Raw genomic sequence first — 8,975 nt, 5'->3', positions numbered from 1 at the left:
TAGACTGTAGACTAGACTATAGACTAGACTAGACTATAGACTAGACTAGACTATAGACTAGACTAGACTATAGACTAGACTATAGACTAGACTGTAGACTAGACTATAGACTAGACTGTAGATTAAACTATAGACTAGACTATAGATTAGACTATAGACTAGACTATAGACTATACTGTAGACTAGACTATAGACTAGACTATAGACTAGACTGTAGACTAGACTATAGACTTGACTAGACTATAGACTAGACTGTAGACTAGACAATTCTAGCCTCAAAAGTTTAATAGCACACCAGTGACCAATTTTGTACAACTTTACTTATCTTCAGAAGAGTGGATATATAAATCTTGTTTAGATTCTCTTATATTGTCAAGAAACATGGAAAATATTATAAACATATGTACACATAAGTATAATGACTCATGACTCATTATAATGAGTGATACAATTAATTTTACCATTTGTTCCTTTTTTTTAAACGGAAGAATTATTGGCATTTATTTTAAGTCTATTATTTGAAATAAGCTGATTGTATTTCCGCCAATTAAAAAAAGTATTTTTAATGTTATGTACGATTATAAGAAATAACATAAAAGTAGGAATACAATACAATATACATATGTACATACGAAGTACATATGTACATATATATTACGTATTTACAAATATCGAGAAAATAGAATCAATTTAAAATTGTTTTCAATTTTATATAACTGTTTAAATGTACGTTTGTTTAAACAACTTTTTCAATTCTAAATCTATACGAAATTTATGATAGCTACATAATTTCAAATTTTATAACTTTTTTTTCAATTTTCTTTTATAACAAACATAGCCTTTGTCTATTTTTTTAATAAAACATAAAATATTCCTATAAAATGAGATATGATGGACGTAAAAATATAAATATATTTATGTAGATTGTAATTTGGAAAACAAAACTCCCACAAGCGCCGGAAATGTGACACTAAGTCTTTCCACCTACACTCACTCACCAACTCACACACACACTCACGGATTTACGGGTACATCATATTTGTATAAATATGTACTTTGATCAGTTTTCTTAATGCTCCATTAACTCTTTGTTTTGATCATATTGAATCTTTTTTGTTTTTTTTGAAATTTTTATGCATCATACGAAACATTACAAAAGCTTTAGTTTTTTTTGTAAGATTCGAAACAAAATACAATATGTCACTCAGATATTCAGTCAGTCAGAGAGAGAGAAAGATTTGAAGCAAAATAATGTATAAAACAGAGATGTGCCCAACAGTTTTACAAGGAGTCAAAGTATACTTTATTGAGAGCACTTTTTAAAAAAATCATAAGGTTTCTTTAATTTTCTTAAGAAATCTAAGTTGGTGTCACTTCAAATCAGGAATGGTAAATTGAACAACAAAGTTGTATAAAAAAAGCATTAAAAATTAAACTCCTCTGATTCTGATTGTATCAAATCGTTTTTTAACGAACTTATAGGGAAATGTAGCCGGCTTTTTAGTCCACGAATCAGTTAATGGATTGATCTATATATCATTAAACTAATCAACAAACTAGTTCATGTACCTATTAGCTATTTATAAATGAATCAATATATGTACCACCGACTTGTTTATAGACTAAACTATGGACTAATTAATACAATAACTAGTCTATAGACTCGTAAATAAGCTAGTCAATACACTAGTTTAAAGAATTGAATTGTCAGCAAACTAATCAAAGAATAATAAAAAAGTCCCAATAATTTACTAGACTAGTCCATATACTAGTCCTAGGATTTGTCAATATTCTATTTATTCTTGTCCATAGACAGATCAATACACTGGACCACCGACTAGTTTCAAGAATAGACTAGACAAGTACCAAGTATAGTCTAAAGACTAGCCAATAGACTACTCCCAATATTAAGCAATAGTCTGTTCCCAAGATTAGTCCGTAGACACATTTATAGGCTAGCCCATAGACTTGACACGTGCTTTGCGTGAACACCTGCCTTGAAGGCCTTATTCACTGGGTAGACTTGAGAACGGTTTACAACGCACCCCTAAATCCTTCAATGGAGAAGTCAGCGACAATTTTTGTACATGGATGGTTCATGTACAAGCACTTAGCTGAAGTATTGGAGCTTTCTAATCTCTTGCCATAGTAAACTCGTTGTCTAATGACAGGTAAAATGGGCTCAATGTGTACACCGACAAGGAAAACGAAATCACTATCCTAAAGCCAATAGAAGGGGTATAACCCCAACATCAGGAGAAATCAATCTTCCGAATATCCCGAAAGATGGCCGTACTTATGATGCCATGAAAGATTGCATTGTTTCTTTTGCCATAGTAGCCCCATTGCGGAATGACCCGACAAAGAAAAATCAATCACTAACCAAAAGCCAATTGAAGGGTGATAACCCCAACATCAGGTGAAATCAATTTTGCTGATATCCCGAAATATGGCCACACTTATGATGCCATGAAATATTGCATTATTTCTCTTGCCATAGTAGCCCCATTGCGGAATGACAGGTAGCATGGTCTCAAGCCAAAAATACACCCCGACAAAGAAAAATTAATCACTAACCAAAAGAAAATAGAAGGGGATAACCCCAATATCAGGTGAAATTAATTTTGTGGATATACCGGAAGATGCCTACTACATCTAATGACCCATTCCACTGCATTTTTAATCTCTTTAAGCCCGCGCAACCACACTACTAAGATGGCCCTAATGTTTCGGCAACAGCACCTAGAGACATTTTTGGTAGTCCGAAATACCCAATAAAATGTATAAGGATCCTTCTTTTATGAACTGATTTATGTGATAAAGGATGTAGGAATTTCCAAAGTCAACTGAACCCAATAATTGCCCCGAGAATTAGTCGCGTAGCATGAATCAATATATCCTGTTGATATGATATGAAAACAGCATCGTACTAATCTTTAATATATGGAGTCTTTACCGATCTCTTAATTTTCGCAACAGTTCCATTCCCATGATCATAATGATCACTTTGCGACTAGTTACAAGACTAGCCAAGAGAATAGAGCCATGAATAGTCAATAGAAGACCATTGCCCCTTCTAGAATTTCACTCAATATTTATGGCCAATTTTTTTTATTTACCTGATCAAACTACTAAGACTACGTCTTAGTCTTTGAATCTGCTTCTCTATTCCATTTATCTAATTTCAGAATTATCATTATTGCATATAAAAGATAGATCTCTTGTTATTTTAGTCTCTTGAAGCAAGTCGGGAAACTCTTTGAATCTTATCCTCTATTCTTATTAACGATCAGGGATTCTTAGCAATTCAGGGATTCTCTATAACTGTGTGTGTATGATTACTTTTCACGTTTACTGAGTAATTATTCCATGGGCCGAGAATATTCATGACGGTTTTTTGTAAAATTTATCACTTTTACTTCTCACTAAAGTTCCTTTTTGGACCCAATGCCCCGTATAAACTTTTTACTAGTTGTTTCGCTCATCACAAGTAAACAGCACCATGACGAGTAGTTTTCATATCGGTTGTTTTATATCACTACACAGTTCCATAATTACTCTCAATATTCAACATAAGTGAGTGATCTACAATTACAAATTTAGAGATCTGGAATTTTGGAAATATAGTCCAAACTTTGGAACACAAATAAGAATTAATGCCCTTAGTTAGTTAGTTAGTTAGTTAGGTAGTTAGTTTGAAAGGAGAATGTATATACATCAAATCTGAAGAAACTAGGTCTCTATCGGGTCTGTTAAACAGTGCTTCAGGTAGGAATCGAACCCACCACCTCCGGTTTACCAGACTAGAACACTAACCACTAAACTACCAAAGACCATTAATGCCAAAAACAAACTGCAGGGTAATAACCATATACACAGTCATACGATCGTACCTAATACAAAACATTCCTTGTTTTGAGTTGCTATTGTATTTTATTGTGTTTTTTTGTTGCCTTCATGGTTCGATCAAATGACAAATGATACAAGACGGTGTTGACTTTGTATGACAATCGTGATGAGGATGACGGTGATGATTCAGTTAAAACGATATATAATAGTATAACATTTCATGAATGAAACCCAACAAACCATAAGAAAGCATAAACAACTAAACAAACGAACGAACGAACAAACATAGATAAATGAAACATAATTAAATGAAGACAAAAAAAATTATTGCTGTTTTGAAAGTTATAAAGCGAATACAAAAAAAAAGACTCATATTACTTTTTTTAAGCCTTTTAGGCGTTTTTTGCCTTATTTTGTGTTGTAAAATTATATAAATAATTCTTTTCTTTTACAAAATCAAACAACATTGAGTCAGAAGAAATTCTTCATGACTTAAAACGATTATAAACATTTATCATTATGTTGTAGGTTTAAAAAGTCATTCATTTTTTTTAAGAAAAGCAAACAATGTGATTAGTTTAAGTTGCACGTGACATTTATAGAACAAAACAAAAAAAAAAACATATGGTCAAAATGTTTGTTCAAATGTTTTTATTTTTATTAATTAGTTAAAAGAAATTTAAATATAATTATTTTTTTTTTAATCGCTTACGCACAGATCTTGCTGAAAGTCTAAATAAAGCACACTTAGCCATGAGACCGGAACAAGCCCATAAAAACAAACTACTAACTAACAAAAAAGAATCATTTGTTTTAGCCAAGTAGAAGAAAAAATTAAAAAAAAATTATATTTATATATATATAGTAGACAATTAATCATTTACATAATACGAAATGAGAAGAAAACGAATTAAAAAAAATCACATACACACATACAGCCATAAAAGTCAAAACCGGCAAATTGTTGAACAAAAAAAAAAAAAAAATTATCTTAAATGAAATTGCGAAAAACACCCAGGCACCAAAACATAACCATGCATGCTAGAACAATCAAAAGTTTGAAAAACAAGTAGAGACGACTTTTAAGGCACTACATAAACCCGTCATACACGGTTGTCAGATCTTACAACATTGTCAGTAAAATGTTTAGAAAATATCTAACAATCGTCTAAACTTAAAATTTTTCTTTTGCAACGTTGTTAGAAAAAGCATTACTGACAATATTGCAAAACAAAATTTTGTAAGTTGACATTGTTATTAGACATTTTCGACTCATTTTACTGCCAACGTTGTCAGATCTTACAACCGTGTATACATAGCAATAGTTAACGGTTATTAAATTCTGTTGAAACTTTAAAATTTTGAACACTCTAACTACAATAGTTTTCGAGATTTTTAAGATTCTAGCTCTAATAGTTTTTAAGATATACGCATGAAGGGTGCCAAACTCTTCAGATAAAACTCCGCCCTTTTCCCTCCAAAATTTTATACTAAACTGTGTATTTAATTCATGTATGTGGTGCCCGATGTTAACATGAATTTAAAGGTTCTTCATTTAAAATTTGAAGATTTTGGTAGTTTCATAGATATACGAACTACTTTATTTAATTCATGCGGGGGCTCCAAGCGCCCCAGATAAAAGTTCGCCCTTTTCCCTCCAAAATGTTTTAATGAATATTAAAGTAATTTGTGAAAAACATGAAAAATCTAGTTCTTTTAGTTTCACCGATAAATGAAATTTTGTATTTAATTCGTATGAGCGGTGCCAAGTCCCCCACTGATAGTCCGTCCGTTATACTCTAAAAATTCAGAAGAATGTCAAAGTTCTTTAAGTAAAATTTAAAGATTCTGGATTTAATAGTTTCTGAGATATACGAATTTTTATATTTTATTCATATGGGGGCTCCAAGACCCCCCAGATGAAAGTCCGCTCTTTTTCTTAAAAAATGTTTAGAGGAATATTTTAGTTCTTCGTGGAAAATTTTAAGATTTTACCAATTCAAAATACGAGTATAACGCTCAAATTCAACATAAGTAAGTTTCTTATCAAATCTCTCTACCAAATTTTAAGAAGATCAGTCTATAACCTCAGTCCCTACGCCGATATAGTGGCCTCCGGTAGGTTAGTGGTTACAGTTCTAGTCTGATAGACCCGAGGTGGTGGGTTCGTTTCCCACCTGTGGAACTGGATTAGTTTTTATACAAACTTAAGTAGTATATTGATAGGTCTATTCAGTAGTTTATGGACTAGTCTTTTAGCTAGCCTATTTATGCAAATATGGACTAATATATTGACTAATTGACTTTTATATTAACTACTCTAAGGACTAGTCTATTGATTAGACTAGATTTTTAACGTCTCATAGTTTATTGACTAGGATATGGACTAGTATATTGACATCTCTATTAACGAGTCTATCAAATTATCTCTTCACTAGATTATGGACTAATGTACTGAGTATATATTTGACTAGTCTATGGACTAGTTGATAGTGACAATATTAACAATTTTATGATGTAGTTTATTTATTACTTAGTATATTGGTTATTAACTATTGTTTAGACTGGCCTTTGCACTAATTTTTTGACTGCTTTTATAAAGAGTTTTTGGACTTATCTTTTGATTATACTATGGACTAATCTGTGGACTAGTTATTTGCAAGTCAATGGACTGGTAGCAAGTCATAGACTAGTCTACGGACTATACTTTTGACTACCCTATTTATAAGTATATCGACTAGTCTTCTTGAAATCTATGGACCAGTCTATTTACGAGAATATAAACGCATATATAACTATAAAGTATATAGACTAGTGAAGTATAATATCAACTATACTAGAACCAGAGTATAGCGAGTGCCTAAGAACTGGTTTAGTAGTACTTAAGAATCACAACCACTAGTTGCACAGAATGCTATCCATGAATCTGCATTGATTCATGTTGGTACAACTCAGCAGAAAAGGAACTTCCAAAGAAGCGAAAAAGAAGTTGAATTTACTCCATGGATGTACTGAAAAAGTCCTAAAGAAGTTATGATTTTAACACAAACTTGTCATAGAAGGGATGTCCTTTTTATTTGATTCCAAATTCAATGCATTTGAAGTCATTCTTTGGAAGTAATTTTTATATTCTTTTATGGAAGTTATTAGAAAGTGAAATTGTAGTATTATAGAATACAACTAATTAGACACAAACAAAATGGATATCATTAAACATCACTTCCACGGAAGGTAAACAAATTTACTTAGTGTTACTTTTGAAGTGGTGATTAATGTTATTCTTTTGTAAGTACTTCATTTTATTTTTGCTGGGAAGTTCAGAAACAATAAAAATTCTTCTTTTGATATATTAACACGTTACTGATCTGCAAATGAATCCTCGCAATCGACTATGCCATCGTAAAAACTACACTGTACCAACTAAATGGCAAAACAATTTTAAATCTCCAACTACTGGTTTACAAAATCGAAAGTTACCACATACATATAATGTTAGTACTTATGTATCTTTAGATATACATACATACATACATACATACATACATACATACATACATACATACATACATACATACATACATACATACATACATACATACATACATACATACATATGTATGTATGTATATGTGCTGTATGTATAAATAAATATGTACAATGTAAATTGACTAAGAAGTACTTAGACAAAAAATTATAAAACACATACATATGAACGTATAAATAATGATGTATGGTTACAGATTTGAAGTTTAATATATGTATATAAGAGTTTATACGTTTAAAATTTATCTTATATGTTCAATTACTTAGTCTATTCAATTATAGAATCTATTGGTTTATAAGCCAATGTAAAGCTTAAAAGATGGCGCCCACATTACTTTTGAATTTTTAATTAAATCTACTTTTTATTTGTCTTCATAATTTTTAACTGAAAAGTAAATATCAAATTTATTATAAGCTTTTCGCCAACACTATTTTTGGTAAAAGAAAAGTTTTGAGATAATTTCTTAAATTTTCCTTTTAATCCGTAAAAATTCTTTGTACCCTACTATTGAAGGCAAATGATCCTTTTTTTACTGATCATATAGAAAAATTGTATTTTTCCCAGTTTTACTAAAATTTCTTAAAACTTTAATGATCAATGATCATTGCATTTGACAGCTCAGCAATATAATCAGTTAATTTTCTTACTCGTTGATCATTAAACGCTGTTAAGCATTGAAAGTATCTCTATACTTTTTATCTAATTAGACAATCTCCATGGTATGTACATATTAATTTGAAAAAAAAAACAAAAACTTCTCATTAATAAGGAAGCCCTATAATGTATTATGACTTTGATATTTATTTGATTGCATTGTTAATAATTTATTTTTCTTTTATAATTTATTTATTCCATTATTTATGATTATTTCTTGTTACTTACATATCAACCGGCATAAAAAATTATACGATCAACAAAATAATAATAATAATAAAACTTAAAAACGTTCAACCTTGAATATTATAAAAAAAATAAATATTGTTTTTGTAATAAAAACGCATGTGTGTTACGAACGTCATGTCGTTTTTCCTTAATTAAAATCTTCTCTTTTAATGGGTTGTTGTTTAGTTAGAAGCCATTATAAAATTTTTAAAACAATTATGTGTATTTTCGTTATGAAATGTTGTTAAAAATAAGGGAGTTAATGTGTCAAAATGAACAGCAGTCAAATTGCTCGGCTGTCTGATTAAAATTGAAATTATTTAAAGACAAGGTTCAAGGCTATTATTTACTCTTTAAGAAAAATTCCAAGAAAATATTTTTGAATCAATAGTATAGTCTATAGTGTAGATTATAGTGTAGTCTATAGTCTATATTATACTCTATTGTAAAAGTTTATATTCTATTCAATAGTCTAATTTATAGTATATTCTATACTTCAGTCTATATCCAGTCTATGGTCTAGCCTATAGTCTAGTCTATGCTTTCGCCTGTAGTCTACTCTTTAGACTAGTCTATAGTCTAGTCCATAGTGTAGTATATAGTCTAGTCTATAGTCTAGTCTATAGTCTAGTCTATAGTCTAGTCTATAGTCTAGTCTATAGTCTAGTCTATAGTCTACTCTATAGTCTAGTCTATAGTC

The sequence above is a fragment of the Lucilia cuprina genome, chromosome 2 (genome assembly GCF_022045245.1).
Source record: "Lucilia cuprina isolate Lc7/37 chromosome 2, ASM2204524v1, whole genome shotgun sequence".
Lineage (NCBI taxonomy): Eukaryota > Metazoa > Arthropoda > Insecta > Diptera > Calliphoridae > Lucilia > Lucilia cuprina.
Note: the sequence above shows the minus strand (reverse complement) of the source record.